The sequence below is a fragment of the Athene cunicularia genome (assembly GCF_003259725.1).
Source record: "Athene cunicularia isolate RWA chromosome Z unlocalized genomic scaffold, athCun1 chrZ_part3, whole genome shotgun sequence".
Lineage (NCBI taxonomy): Eukaryota > Metazoa > Chordata > Aves > Strigiformes > Strigidae > Athene > Athene cunicularia.
Genome location: NW_020799144.1, coordinates 14,650,321 through 14,667,396, shown reverse-complemented (window position 1 = coordinate 14,667,396; position 17,076 = coordinate 14,650,321).

Sequence of the window (17,076 nt, the reverse complement as noted above, 5' to 3'; positions counted from 1 at the left end):
TTTTTTTTTTTTTTTTTTTTTTTTTTTTTTTTTTCCACTACATAGGATTTAAGATAAAACACAACCAGGAATTAATATGTCCTTTCTTAAACCCCGCAACTTAACGCGAAACCTCTTGAGAAATAATCAACCAGGTTTTTTTTTAAAAAAAAAAATGTGGTTATGCTCCATTCTCCGCGTTGTTAGGCAAGAACATGGCTCCAACCACAAGTCATTCCCAAACAGAAGGAAGAGGACGGGGTCAGTACAGCGCTGTGTTGCTAATCTATCTGTAAGTACCTATAACACAGTGCAGGTATTTCTGCAGCAAATTAGCTGCGAGTCTGACAACTCACAGGTGCGCTTCCACATCCAGAGCAGCAGCTGCTTTTGAACAGCTTTAACTACTTATCAGCAGTGGCTTTCAGAAACGCTTTTTCTCTCCCAACAGTTGTGCTCATCATTTAACTCCTTCTGAGACCCTGTGAAGACCCTCAGCCGGGCCGACCATCGATTTCAGGAAAAATTGAAAGCATTACATTTATCACATGTTCTCTCTTCTTCCATATGCCTAGTTAGGACCAAGGCCAAAATTAACATTTTTGGCTAGCCCACGGTTATCAGCAGCCAGTTGAGTTCCTGCCTTTGACAACCAGTTGCCGGAAAGGATTTGAAACCCCACCAAAGCAAATGAAAAAAGCTCAGAGCTGGAGTAACAATAAATATTTCTGAAGCCACGTTAGGTGTCTTGTTTTACCAAATTCTTATCTCTGTTAGAGTTTTTAGCAGTATTAAATAAACCAGCACGCTTTGCAAAATGACATAAAGGGCACTTTGGGAACTGGACCCTACTTACCGCCCTTCCCAAATCTTTATCCACTCCAGCTGGAATTGAAGTTAGTAAGTTGCTAAATATATTCATAAACACACATTTCTGTACACATTTTGGTCTGCCATGATGCCTGCTTTGAAGGCCACCAACTCTGCTGAGCGGGAAAACAAAATCGCCACACAAAGATGAAAGAAGACAGCGTGTCTAAAAATGTACTTTTCAGTGTGAAAGCTCAGAAAAACACAAACACATCTTCTACTTAGCTGGCAAACACAGGTTTAAAAGCACCCTATCACTGTCTGCCGCAGGATTCATTTCTCCTTTCTGCCCTCGTCTCCTCGTCACCCCCGAGCAGAAGGGTGAGAGATCCTCAAGTGGAGAGTCAGGACGGAGTTTGTTTTTGACAAGAGGTGAAAAGTCCAACTCTTGGCCAGTGTGGGACGTCACCACCAAGCGAACCTGTTTTGGACACCTGATCATTCTCAGTTTTCCACTCCTGTAGTCAAACAGATTGCTTGCAGGGGCTGTGATACTGATGGGGAGACTGCCATCACTCTGCCCAGCAAGAAAACATGTGTCACGCATGTCCATTACTAGCCCAAATTGAGCAGGATTTAACTTCTGTCTTATCTCTGATTTTTCTTTCTCTCTAGAACACATGTCAGTAGCAGCATTTATAGACCCTCCCAGGCACATCTGCTTTCCCGTGCCTGCCACTCAGGGGTGCCAAGGGTATAAAAGGCCATGAAAAGAAAATCTAATTTTAAACAGGATGCTTCTGTTTCATATGAGAAAATTTAGAGAAAGGCTCATTCATGCACTTATAAGGAAAAGCAACAAATTTCTGCAGAGGACCCCAAAAGTTACTTGGGGTCTATGAACCAGTGTCTCATAGCCCAGTGCCTGCTCAGTGAATTTGGGAGGAGGAGCAGAGATATTGACATTTAGAGGACTAGAGGGACAAGAAGTTGTGGTCTCACACAGCCACAAGAGTGGATGAGCCTAACTCTTGTGTTTGGCTCCGATGATCCACTCCCAAGCAATTAAATTTCATCGCTTCAGGGCTGGGGAAGGACGGTGACACATGTGACTTTCTGTGTGCTCTACACGGAAGGTTTGGCTGTAGTTTCACTAGCGCTCTGCAGGATAAAATGGGAAAAAAAAAGTGCCGCAACAAGGTAATATGGTCCCTGTCACTTCTGTGCTCTGTACACCACGGTCTCTAAAGGCACACGTAGGGGCTACCCAGTGGTACTCACAGTCAGGGAAGCATGAAGTAATTTCATTTGCAAGGGATGTCTGGAAGTCTTCTGGTCTAATCCCCTGTTCCAAACGGCGCCAACTCCAAAGACACACGGGGTTGCTCAGGGCTCCATCCTCGCGTGCTTTCAAGCACGGGGAACACAGTGCCCTCCCTGCGCAACAGGCAGTGTGACTTCTCAGGGCAACCAGTCGGTCCTCGAGGAAGACTAGAGTCCCATTTATTTCACATAATTCTAACCACTGTTGTCTGGAGCCAAATAAAATGGCTAAGCATGTGTCTACTATACAGTTCAGAAACTGCTTAAAAACTGGCCAAAAGCTGATGACACATCTGACACACTGAGGATGAGAGTACATAATGTGCTTGTTAGTCTTTCACATCTCAGTCATGATTACGGCTGTGATAGACGCCTCCACCACAAACTGAGCAATCACCAGTGAACCATACGCGACTCACATGGCCAGTTTCCAGAGAGTGGGGCTCACCATTTCTGCACGCTTCCTGAGGGATGCGCGGGGCTGCTGCAAAGGCAGAAGCAGCTCATCTCCTAGGGTTATTAGCAGTAAAGTCTGCTGCACTTGAGCTTATTTTAGCCAACGGAGCACAACACAGCTGACTTAGAAATGCACTGATGTGGAGGAACACAGGATGAGCTGTGGGATTTGATATGACAGGGACTAGATTTAATAGCAATACAGATGGTCGTCTGATATTTCACTTGCAGTTATGGAGTTATGGGTGTTTTGACATAGACAATATCTTACTCTGCAAGGGACCTGAAAGGGTTAAAAAAAAAGAATCTATTTTCTATGCTACACACCAACCATGCCTGCATTCATGTCAGAACCCAAACTTACTGTGTTTAATATTCAAGTTCATTTTCAAATTCTTTCCCATTAACATAATATATGCCATTTTGCAAGCCTGGTCAGAGAAATCTGTAACTAAATAATTTTCAAGTTTCCTTCATATCCAATGCATTATATGCAGTGTGAAATTATTTCCCCACTCTGTCCTTCATAGAAGAGCAGAAGAGCAATACACAATATACATGATATTGTTGTAAAATGTATTACAGACTTCAAAAGTTACTATATGTGTATGCACAATCATAATAACTAATCCTAAATGACCATTTAATTGTCTATTTTAGGTCATACTTGATAGGCCATTACAAGGTAAACATTCAAACCTTGCAAGACAAGAAATATATGAATGTTAAAATTATTTTTATAAAACCTTCCTCTTTCTTTCTTTCTTTCTTTTCTTTCTTTCTTTCTTTCTTTCTTTCTTTCTTTCTTTCTTTCTTTCTTTCTTTCTTTCTTTCTTTCTTTCTTTCTTTTCTTTCTTTCTTTCTTTCTTTCTTTCTTTCTTTCTTTCTTTCTTTCTTTCTTTCTTTCTTTTCTTTCCTGCAGTAGAATGTTTCCTAGTCCAGGTCCTCTTTTAAGTATACCCACTGTATGTCAAAATTGTAAGAAGCATAAACATAAAAGAAGTCCGGAATTTAGGCCATGCCTAATTCATAAGTATATTTTGTTTACACAAAAATTTCTAATCAACATTTAATGAGAAAATCAAAGATGGAGAATCTGAGAAATTCATGCAACAAAATTGGGAGTCATGCAGTCGTGTATGTGGTGAATTAAAAATTCTAAACTCAGATGGGCTTCTCAAGGAGTTCTCCAGGTTCAAAGAATCGTTTTCAGCATAACCAGCCACTGCTCTGACCTGCCCATGTATGGGAACCAAGAGAAGTAATCTGTTTTTACTGAACTGGTGCTGAGATCTCAAGAGATTCTAAACTAAAAATTCAAGGTAGATAACCGGCAATGCTATGGTATGCAAGAACAGAAAATCAAACTAATCCCATACTCTGAATACGTCTCTAGAATTTGAAGTTATATCCATTTATCAATACTGATTTTGAACCTCTGTTGAACTTCTGAGGTAGGAAACAGAATTCCACATTCCACAACGGAAAATACTATAATAAAGTATTACTTACTAAAGCCAGTCAGAATTTGCACTCATATCAACAGCGATTAAGATATTAATTTTCTGAATATTCAATTTTTTTAAAATGGTTAGGTATATTTGTTTATCAGTTCATCAGATTAACTTAATATTTTTTCAGATATTGAAGGTACTTTTTGATCACAGTGCCATAGGGATAGGCACAACAGACATATGTTCAGTGTATGTTGTGTAAGATATGCACGTTATTGAACTCAGATACAGCGTACAGTCAAATATAATGAAATTCTATTCATAACAACACACACACACGCAGTGATTTTCAAATTAAAATATAGTTCCAGATCCTTCTACATACTTAAGCTCTAGATTAATTTAAAGAACTTCAGAAATTCCACCGTACTGTTACACAGGCTTTCAAATGTAAAACTATGTATTGCAATTCAGTAGAGCTACTCACAATGGTAAGCCGTCACAAGATCAGTCTCTAAAATTCTTTAAATACATTAAACCATTTGTCCCCACTGAGCATTAAATCTCTTGTCAGTTGAGTATTTTTTAATGAATATACTTTTGAGTTTTGTCATCATTTGAATGACTCAATTAACAGAAAGTCACCTCCCCCACATTTATATAACAGCAAATTTCAAAGATGTCCAGAGAAATAATCTTGATAGACCTTTCTGAAAAGTCCTCAAGACTGGAAGGAACACAAGAATTTTGACTGAAATGTATTTTCTTCAGAAATATATGAGCAAGTGTACCTCTTAATTTTCCAGAAACAACCATTTCAAAAAAGTTAGTTCTGTTTGTAGCTGAATTAATTTTTGCTCCATAGTTTATTCTTAAAAAGCTCATTCCCAAAATACAGGAATTCAAATATAAGGTATATGTCAATTAGTCACACAATATTTTGCATTTTTTTCTTTGGACAACTTTTGTCTCCAAAACTCAAAGCTATCTAGAATAAAACTCAGTTTATAGATATTTTGAAATGTGTTTTACAAGGATGCCTCCTCATTCTCCCCTTGGGTCAGTCTTATGCTATTTCAGTAATTGAGTTATTTCTATTTTTTTCCTAAAAAAAAAAAAAAAAAAAAAAAAAAAAAAAAAAACAAGCTGATATTTTTCAGTATCTTTGTGAAATGTTCATGCCTATGATTTCTTCTTTTAGTATTTTGTTGCCTTACAACTTTATTCAAAATGAATTATTTCATAAATTCCTCCTGTTTTAATTTTCAGCAGTATTCATCCATCTCTGAGTGCGTAAGTGCTACAGGTATTTCTCACCTAATGCAATCAAATGATATATGGAACCAGCTTCCCAAAGTCCATAGAGCACCTCTACAGTCATGCCACAGGCACCATCACTCTGCATTTCAATACCAAAACTTCATACATTTCCACTTTCCTTATTTGAGATCCATCAACATAATGACAAACTATTAGGTACAGGTATATAAATATATTATATTATATAAATATTTTATATTAGGTATATAAAAGGCAACTATGCTAAAGTACTGAGAGGATAGCTGTGACAAAGACAGTAATTCTTCTGAAAAACAAGTGCAGGCACATGTCTTTCCTTCCAGGACTAAAGCTTCTCTGCAAGGAATTGCCTCTCTATACTCCTTGGGGAAGCTGAGGGTCCTCCGTGACTCCAGGCAACGTTCTTACCATGAGACCGGGAGATGATGGCAGTGTTTGGGCAGGCAATTCAGTAGACATCTTTACAGAAGGTGCACGCTAGACAGGCTCAAGAGTGTCAAGGATGTCTCCTAAGCACCAGGATGATGTATCATACCTTTTAAATACTACAAGTTAAAATGTAATGTGGTCTCACGGTTCAGATAAAAAAAAAAAAAAAAAAAAAAAAAAAAAACAACGCTGAATTCCCAGGTCTGCAAGACAGAGACAGTAGTACTTTCTAAAAGTGAGCAAGGAACTCCTGATCTCAAGGGGCAGGACTGACCTGAGTCCGGCTGCGATCATTTTCTCTGGTTGAGGAGAATGATCCTTTATCTGACTTTAATATGACAGTCCTGCCAAAAAAGGAACAATATGAAATGCAGAACGACAACCAGTTTACCAAAGTTATTTTTACCTAACTTGTTCATTTAAAATAAATAAAGATAAGGCAAAGAGTATAAATAGCCTATTGAATTAGGGGTTTTTTTCTCTATTTCAGATAGGGGAGAAATGAAGAGAATTTTAAGCACAGCTTAAGAAATAAGAGTTCACAGAAATAAAAGAGCCAAATCTTGTTTGCTTTGCTAAAGTGAGTTCTCCCACTGACAGTGAAACTACTTATAGATGAATTTTTTTCACTGTGCAAGGCAAAGACGCAAAGTCGAAGTACGGAGCGTGCTCCTCTTCACTCTTCAAAACAAGGGCTAGTGATCCTCCACTCAAGGGCAGAATTCAGCCTGCATGAAGGGGAAATGGAAGCGTTCCTGGATCCCCGGCCTCACAAAGCCCTTCATGACTTTTGCGGATCAAGATCCATGAAGAAAGAGGATAAAACTGGAAACATACAAGGAAAAAGAAAAAAATGTGCTTCGAAGGAATCCTCTTTGCCTTTAAAGGGGCGCTTGAAGTAATTTCGGTTTAAGGTTTCTACTATGAATCACATTCTGCTAGATCAGTAATATTGTTCCCAAGTAGGTGAAATCTTGCTGAAAGAAAAAAAATAATTACTTAGAATTGGAATTTTGAATAAAGCATGATTATGTTTTATTAGATTGTAAGATCACTAGCTCATTTTTAAACTGGGTAGTTAAAAGAAGACTATTAAATCTGGATTTGTGCACTTAAGCAAGTGAGCAGGTTTTGAAAGGTGCTCTCATTGTTTTGAATTCAGCAGGAAATTCAACCAGGCCTCGGTAATTACCTGGCCTAATGACTCTGTTTGTAGATGTTTGTGCAAAATATTGGATGTTTTTCTCCCTGCACTACAGGGGTATTAGCTCAGCAATATTTTTAGACTCTCAGAGATTTCATCCTTAACAGAGGTCCAGTGGTACAAGAAAAAAAAAGGGGGGGGGGAAACAAAAACACACACACACACACACACACAAAAAAAACAAAAAACAAAAAAAAAAACCACCACACAAAAAAAACCCCAACTTCACTAAACTGTTTTCCACTACTGCAGTGTTGGCTTCCATGATAAATATGAAAAACAATTCTGTTAGAGGCTTCTAGCGTTCATCCATGTTGATATTTCATGTTGATCCCCACTGGAAATATTACTTAAGGACCTTACAATTTTGTTGAGCTCCTGTCTTTATAATCCTGCATTTTAAGATTTTCAAGTCCTTGGAACTGAACGTTAAACAACAGGAAGAGTTCCCCACAATGAAACCGCCCACTCTACAGACCCTGCCATCCCTTCATAGATTCAAAAACACCGTTTGCTTTTTCCTTCTGATTTCTGCTTGAGGCCACCTGGCTCAGAAGTTTTATTCTTCAGGAATGTCACATCGGGTCAGTCTTTAGCTAGCCATTGAAGGATATTTTGATACCTTAATCTATTAAAATGATCCTTCTACTTGAGAATTTTTTGAAGTTATTTGTCTTTACGATCATAACAATCTTTACATCTAATTCGACGGTATTTAATCTCCTGTGGAGGAACAAGATTACAAAGATACAGTTCATTATAAACACGGGTGGCATTTATTTCAAAGATTTTTACATACAACGCAAATTTACTGTTTCCTTGTCAAAACTGGCCTTCTGGAGTAATAATAATATTGAGTATGCTAATTTTTGACAATTTTCAGTTATGGGAGAAATTTAAAAGAAAGTCCCAAGGACTCAAACCAAAGGATTCTCAGTAGTAATGAAGGTGTAATTTTTATTTTTATTTTTTTAATTTACATTGAAGACGTCATTTATAGAGTTATGCCTCATCTTTGGAGAATTTTACCCTGAAATTTTTCTGCTCTGTGTTTGGATACAGCTAAGTAAATATATATATATATATATATATATAACCAATACATGAATATGGTATGTGCTGAACATATGTGTATTATAATTTAATATTATACAGAAAGAAGTGGACTTGAGTTTTACAGGTGCGCAAAAAATGTCTCTAAGTATACGGGCACACTCACAGTAGCTGTGTGTAGGTTGTCAAGAGCAGTGAGGATGGGGTGAAGTGGATTTCGGGACGGATCAACATTGCAAAACCACAACTGAGGTCTGCAGTTGACTCATGCAGCCCATGGTAAAGGATATGCTGCTACATTTTCCTCTCCTACTAAATAATATAATAAATACATTAACAGAACATGGTTGTGTCTACTTGCAAAGAATCTTATTTGACTGTACGGGTACCCGTGAAGAGACAATGTAGGGAGTAGGAACATTTGGTCCGATTATCATGGGCGATTATTGGAGTTTAACATGTTTTCTGAGTTCTATTAAAAATAACACTGAAGTTAAAATAGGAAGAATTACATTAGTCAGTCTTTATAATCAAATATTGAGCTTAATTCTTTTGTTTCTGGGATTCATGACACTTCCCAAATTATACTCACGGTGTCCAGAGATATGCTAAACCTTACTGTCAGGCAAAGCCCAGCTTAGTCAGAGGCACAGTTCCATTTCATTCGTGACGTATTTTCATGTAACATCAACATTTAATATGCTTCATCATTTTCAGCTCCATTCAGAGATACTTTACAAACTCAGATTCCAAAGAGAAATCAGGGTCCACAAACGCACTTTAACTGAGGCCGCAGAATTATCTTCTCAGGAACCCCTGTTAACCAAAACTGCAATGTTTCAGAGCGCTCTGGAATTAACACAATTCATGTTCAGGCAGCCTTTCCAAATGTCTTCTCCAGATAATTCAGCTAAACTGTCATATTTTTTAAAAGTATTTCAGAGTTGGTACAGAATGAGATCATTGTTAGAAGCCTCTCTAATATACATGTGCATTCATATGCATTTTTCCCCAAGGTGATTCACACAGCTGGCTGTGGAATACATTTAGTAGACTCTTATACATAGGGCTGTCTTTTCTGTCATAATCTTTCTTTTCATAGGACAATTTGTGGGACTCCATGATATGCAGCTAGCAGTGCCTGTACTCAAATGAAGTGATACTGAATTTCTATTATGCATGTGCCTTGGAAACCTAGCAGCTCGCCATAAAGATTTTATTCACACAGCAGATTTGTTGTTACTTAGATAGTTTCAGACAATTTTAGATTTGAATGGACATGGCAGGATCTGACAGCATAAAAAGAAATACCAAGAGAAAGAAGCATGTAGAACCAAACGATATATGATGCAACCTAGAGAGCAACAAAGAAAGCAGGATGTCGAGGTACTCTTGTAAACAACTATCTTTCAAGGAATTCAGGTTTCTTTTTCATAACACTTTTAAAATATTCAGTATGCATTACATAGGGAATAGATAGATGCATAGATAGATACGTACACACATACGCGCGCGCGCGCGCTTGTACACAGATGCCACGCTTGTCAAAATTCTTTCTTGTCTCGTAATCTTTCTGGGATCACTTTTAAAAATTTGTGTCTAAGCTGCAAACATAGAATATGCAAATCTACATATCAACCAAAAGCACACACGCAATTTACACTTCTCCCAAAGTTTCCTTTTGCGGTTGCACCTGCAACTGGATGTACAGTTTTGTACATGTATTGCAGGAGGAAGCAGTGTACTATTTTTAAGGCAGACATAGACTCTTTATTTCTCACCACATTTAATTTTTCATTTTCCAGCACCAAGGGAGGAAATGTTTATATATATATGAAGCTGAAATCCTGCTCATTGATGCAAATTATGAGAGAGAGGAGTATGTCAAAGAAGCCTTCTCCTTCTATGTAAAGAAAAGGGGCAGAACAGCAGTGGCTGAAAATTTGCTGCATATGAGAAGGAAAAAAAGATTCTTTGTTTAGGGGAAGTTGTACTTACTTGTGTCTGTGGATGGAAGCAGTAGCGTTAGGATTTCCCTATACAGTCAATCTTTCATTCTGGATGCAAGAAGGAAAAAGGACAGGATATAATATATGTGGCTTAATCAAACCACAATTTTATTAATTCAAATCATCTGGGAACAATCCATCAGTAACTACTACATAACTTTTTTTTATTATTATTATTATTCATCCCCACATAATGTTCTGCCTCAGGTTCACCACCTCTTCATAACTTCATAACTCACGTCATCCCTCCTCTGGTGATTAAGCATTGAGGGACAGGTCTCCTCACTAGCACCAGGCAGCAGGACCTCCAGCTCCTCCTCTTATACTCCTTTGATGACATGTCTTCTTAACTCTTTTTTCCACTCTGATTTAGTAAGAAATTGGAAATTTTATGCATTAAATATGGTAATTATTAGTGAGAATCAGTAATTTGTTTATAATCTCCCCAATCCATCCCTTTCCATTAGGATGAGAGGCCACTGAGGCACCTCACAGGAGAAGGTGTTGTCCCATTTTTCCACTCAGGAATATTTCTTGGGTTGTGTGTGGGGAGAGAAAAAAAGAAATCTCAGATACTGTATAAAAATAAACCATTGTGTGCAACGTTATGCAAATAGGGTTAGATCAAACATTAGAGATTTATGTGAGAACAAATAACTTTAATAAGGAATCCAATCCTGCGAAATTAGATTTGTGGAGGAAAGACCATGAGAAAATGAAAATATATTAAACATAAAGAAAAGGTAAACGGAAATCAGGGTAAAACACCTCTTTTTCCTTTGATTTGTAGCCCCCGAATGCCACAGGAAGGTGTTATCTGGTCTCCATGAGCTCATACATCTGTGTAAGGGAAGTCAGCATCACTAGAAACTGGACCTTTTCCTACACCTCCTTGTAAATCCGAAGAAGAACACCATTCCCTGCAGATTTTCCTCCCAAATATTTTAGAAGAGCACGAGTCAAATTAGAGTACACAAAAGTTAATACACATATGGTGGAGTTTGATTAAAGAGACGGTCTGATGACATGGTCACCTGCAGTACAGGTCATGGAAATGAGAATCTAAAATGATCTTTCCAGTGCTTTGTTTCTCTGCTTGGATAAGATTTGATGTTTTGGATAAATTAAACACAGTGAACAGATGCTTTCATATATCCGTCTGCTTGCTTACATGCAGAGATATGTTATATAATTCATGGACAACCCTGAACATCAGGACAAGGCTGCGGCTTTAAGTATGCATCTGGGACATCACCTTAAAATAAATGTAATTAGTCTTTATTTGTGTTAGTCATGGACGCTACTGTGAGTGCATTTTTGAATGAGTAACCTTAAGTATCTTTTCACAGGCCATGCTGCAGAATGCTTAATTATATTTATAAAAGCTTTGTGCAATCTCCGTTCTGATTTAAACACAGCACCTTCAGGAGTGCAGAGCAGGCCCTTTGGTAGGGATTGCTAAGATATCTATACCTGTGAAATCAGCATTCTTCCCATTCTGCCTTCTCTCTCCAGGTTTATAAACTATTTCTTAAATGAGTAAAAATATTCTTTGATTTTTCATTGTCTGGAAAATGCATTGACTTGATAGCAGGAGTACTCCAGCACTGAAGAAACCTGGAGAATACTTTGACAGCAGGTAATCGGAATGATTCTCCAATTGTTTCATCGAAATTATTAAAGGGAATCCAACCTCCAGAGTCAGGCCTCCAAGCCCTTGCCCTTCTAGTTGTGCATCTGAGAAGAAATTATGGTAATCTTAAAATCCTATTGATGCTGAAAGGCATTTCATCAACTGCAAAAATTAAGAGTGAGATGCAGAGGATGTTTTTCTATTTAGAGGAACCCCTGCTTATATGAATAGGCTTCATGTGGTGACTCTTTTGAAGCTGAGGACTTCAAAGCAGATCTCTGACTTCCAGTGGGATAATCACTTAATGCAAGAGTGGGTAGATGGAATTATTACCATGCAGTCAAGCTAGATTTATCCCTCCTCCCCTTCTTTAGAAAGGAAAAAAAAAAAAAAAAAAAAAAAAAAAAAAATCTCCACAGTTCAAAAGTGATGATGGGATGTTGTTAAGGGTACTAATCCCACATCAGGCATCAGCTGAAAAGCATAGCAGAAAAAAAAAAAAAAATCTACATATAAGAAATATAAGAGTATTTTTGATTAATTTATAAGAATTTTTTTTTATTTTCACTACAAAAAGGTTTACAGCGTAAATACTTCTAGGCACCTCTGTAAATAAAATCGTATCCGTGTGTCAGCATACTTTTCTAATCAACAAATAAAATGTCTTTTGAAAAGTCCATATGCAGATATCTATGCATGTAGATGGAGTCATGGTCAAGAGAGAAAATTACTGGATGCGTAACAGGCTTACTTGGTTCTTAGAAAGTTGAAGTAATTCATTAGGAAGTGTAATTTCCTACATTTTCATGCAACATTGGGTAGAGTTTCTAATTGTTTCTAGCTCTGCTGACTTGAGTTTGAACCAGCAGCACCTTCGTCTTTCAGCTCTGAGAAGAAAAGTACACAAGTGGGAGAACTTGAGGCCCTTAGTTTTATCTGAGTGAGGTTGTTCACATTAGAGAGAATCAGGCTGATGTCAAACTTGCTAATGTGTAAATTCTGATGATGGAAAAAAAAAATAAAACCAATATTTTTTCCTAATCCTTTTTTTTTTTTTTTTTTTTTTTTTAGGAAAGAGGGAGGAAGCATGAAAGCCTGGCGATCTCACCTCACCTCATTACGAGATTTCATTTACTGAACACAACTGGAATTATCCATGCATCTGATGTGACATTCCTGAATGATAAAGCTGTGGTGTGTGCTTCACAATTCTTGGTGGAGATGCATCAACAATCCCCACAAAACATGTGTTTGTGTATGTGTGTCTGTGCTGGACCGACAACAGGACTCCAATACAAATGTCATTGGCACACGTATGCATACACATTCCCGTACAAGCTAAGCATCTCAAGGGCAAGATTTCCAAGAAAAACATCATTTATAGACTAAATGTATATATTATGAGTCTACTGACTGCACAGGTAAAGTTCTACAACTATCCACTCAAGGGGTGGGTCACAAAGCTTATATGTCGTTGCAGAGATGGACAAACTTATTATTTTGAAATCGCTGGGAGGAAAATTAGTCAACTTTTCGTGTTTTCAGATAGTTGTATGCCACTATTCTTCATCTTATGTACACATCTACTGCTAATAAATTATCCAAAACTGGGAGTTAATACACACTGAGCATTTCAGAAGACTGGCCATATTCTGGGGTCTCTGGTATGGATTTAAGGAGCAAAACCCTTCTGAAAATTTGAAGCTAATAGCCAAGAACCTACAGAAATTCCTTCGTTAATGTTCTCCATACTGGCAAATATGAACCAAATGATGTCAATTATTAATTCATTATTAACCAATAAATTATTATTTAACACCGCCTTCTCAACTTTCTCAAACAGTCGTATAACATGCAGAAGGTTTTCAGAACATTGCTTCACAAATTATTTCTCCCTTCCTACAAAATAACATTCCCAAACTGTAATGGTCATGTTCTTTCATGCCACATATGGTACAATATGTTGTAAACTACATTTATTATCCGCTTTTCTTGCTGGTTTTTTTTTCCCCACCAAAACATATTTCCCACCCTATATTCTTGTGGCTACGTCCCAGATGCAGGAAATTATTTTTCCTTTAACTGTTCCTTTTCTATTCTTTTCAGGTAAAAGTGTTTGCGTTCCTATGGCAGATCCTAGGAACCATCCTTGACTCTGGCAGTAGCTGTATGCCAAACAGTGTAGACTTGTGATCACAGATTTTCAAATTAAAAACGGTTAATACTTTGTTTTACTAACTACTGCAGGGTTGGGGGTTCTTTTGTTTTTCTTTTTCTGTGTTTATCAGGATAACCCCCGTTGCATTTAGCATCGTACATATTATGAAGGAACAACTCTAAGAAGCATTGTGAGTAAAAATAATTACACAGCAGAAAATACTGGAGAATACATATAGTAGTATCATTCATTGCTAATGAGTTAAAAGGATATCACAGTGCATTTATAAATCACTACACAGTGTTGCACAGTTTATTTAAATTCATTGTGCCTCATTATAATTGAGCTATGCACCTTTAGGTCTGAGTTGATTAGGAATGCTATAGCTCAGAATAGCTTTTAATTCAGCGAAACATGGTCTGACCTTTACCATAATCCTGTGTGAAACACACTATAGTTTAGACATTAATAATGATACTACCTCTTTTTTGTACTGGTAAGATGCTACTTAAAAAAATTGTATTATTAGTTAACAGGCTCAGGACAATTTATCAAAACCAAATTATCCTTCTGTGTATAACCGCAGTACTTAATTCCGAGTTCTTCATCTCTCATAACTATTACCTACTCTTTAAAAATGCTAAAAACTAAAACATAATAGTGTCATGTCAGAGTAATAAGTCACATACACACACTTACTGACTCCCCATGGACTTACGCCGTCCCCAGCTTAGGGATCTGAGCAACGTGATGTACATTATACAGGATAAGGCATCACTTTTGTTTGACCTTTGTCTTCAAATTTAAGTGTAACATTTCCCTAAACCACTTTCTGGTAACTCTGCAGTTTCCTCTAACAGCACTTTGCTACTCTTGCATTATTGTTACTCAGTTTCAGACTAAAATTCCAAGGATAACCAAGAAAATCTGTGTACAGGCTGCAGCCAGCAATCAGTCCCATAGGAGATGAAGGGCCAGGTTAGTCTGAGAGAACTTAAATGTCTCCCAGCACAATGGTGCCACGATCCCAGGGATCAGAGTGACCTCCTGGTCCCCGCAGCCCTCCTCTACCACTCAGTACATTTGTTGGCCACAGCTGCTCCTCGGATTTCACTTGGATGATTTGCAACTTCCAGCCTTCCAAAGTCTCGGTTGGGACTTGCATGAAGAGTCTCCCTGAGATAAGCCTTTTGTTTTCAGTACTGTCACATGTCTATTTTTAATGGCCGTCAGGGCTTCACTATCATTATTATTACAGGCACATAAAATTCATAAAGACTAATTCAGTTGGAAAAAGGTATGGTTTTGCACAAGTATGTTTCTGATCCTGAGGTCAAAGAGAATATCCTCTAAGCAAGAGTGAAATTCAGAATAAAAGGCATCAATGAATTGGTTTTAACGTTCTTAATTAAGAGTGATGAGGATTATACGTCATCAATCTACTTCAGTTTACCTATGAAACAAAAGACATCGAATAACTTTATTTGTTCACATGTTATGTGTGTAAGAGGAAATCAAGATCAAACTGACGTTAGCTAGCAGGTTAAGTAATCTAATCCTTTCCACTAGCTGTAGCTGTAAGTTAATGTCCCAGTTTGGCAGACTGAGATCAACACAAATGGGTCAATTTCAATTCCCTAAGCTGACCTGCGGGAAACACATATTGGGTCAAAAAAAAAAAAAAAAAAAAAAAAAAAAAAAAAAAGGGGGAAGTTTCTCTTCTCAAGGGACTAGTACTTCCTGAATACTTAATAGAAAGGAAACAAAAATACTTTTTTCTCTTCAATACTAAAGTTTTCATTGCTTTCCTGCCTCGTGCTGAGTGCTGCTCAGCTGTGAGGAAGAGGATGGCATAAGTTGTGGTGTTGGCCGGCAAAGCAAAATCAGTTGCTTAGTATGTTTAGTTTAGTATGATGCTTACTTCTGAAAGGTGTATCCAAGAACAAACTGCATTTCCAACCTGAGCAACTGATTATGGGTCTTTTCCCTCCTCCGGCACGGTCTGTCTCATTACTCAGAGCATTCAAGGAAGGAAAAGTCAGCATCATGCCAGCTCTGAAGCACAAGCTGAATAAAGAGAAAAAAATTACAAAGAAGTTTGACCTGGTAATTATCCACATAGATTCAAATAACAAATACCTATTAAAACACTTTCTGAAGGCCTGGAGCTTTCAGAAGAAAATATAAAGGCATCTCTCCCTGGAAAACATTGTCTTTCATCTTTGCATTCTTTAGAAAACCAGGTCTTTTCAAGTTTTCTGGCGAAGATGTTACTTTGTGATGTATCATGTGTTATATCTAAATGCATCTGTCATGAAGCTTTGAGTTGACACATGTTCCTATTTATACCTGTTCACTCAAGCAGTGTTCGCTTCCACACAAGATGGTTAATACAGCATCAACTTCTAGTGCAGATATTCTAAGTGTAAATCTTTATTACAATAGCCATGTTCAAGACAAAGCTTCCCAGGTGAATACAAGGTACAAAAATAGGTCAGAATGGGTCAAGCTATGTATGTATGCTAAATATGTTAAAATATAAATGAATTCGTTATTTTCCAATTGAATGTTCATTTTTAGCACTCTGCAAAATTAAGTATGCAGAAATAAATAAGTAAAGACCTCTTTATTCTCTCTGAACATTTGTAGCTAATAAATACATATTTAATAACAAAGGGCTTTCTTCATAGTACTTACAGTAATATTTAGCATTGCATAAAAACTCTACAGAAGATCATTTATAGTGCTGTAGGAGCTGTTGGAAGAAAACAGCATTTCTCCTCCTTATTAGTGGTAACGCTGATCTGCATTTACTTGGGGAAAATATCAGAAGGCACAGAGAAGGGTCTACAGAAGGGCACAGCTCAGGTGTCTCGTGGTATTGTCCAGACATCCATCTGTGGTTGTTGGGGATTTAGATACCTCCGAGCTAATGCGTGACTTGGAAGGACTCAGCAGGAACGCTGACAGACTTCAAAATGAGACCAGTCACATATACCAAGAGGTGACAGTACAGATTTGGTGAGGTACAAGGCTTTACAGACAATCCCCTTTAAAACCTATCTGATCTTGTGTCTTGCTTTGTTCTGTGTTATCAGATCTTACATAGCCATAGGTTACCAGAAGCATATACGATGCTATTTCACTCTGCCCAAGTGGAAACTAAAGAAAACAGCTCTGGCTGACAAAACAAACAAACAAATAAACAAAACAAAACAAAACAAACACACACACACACACACACACAAAAAAAAAAAAAAAAAAAAAAA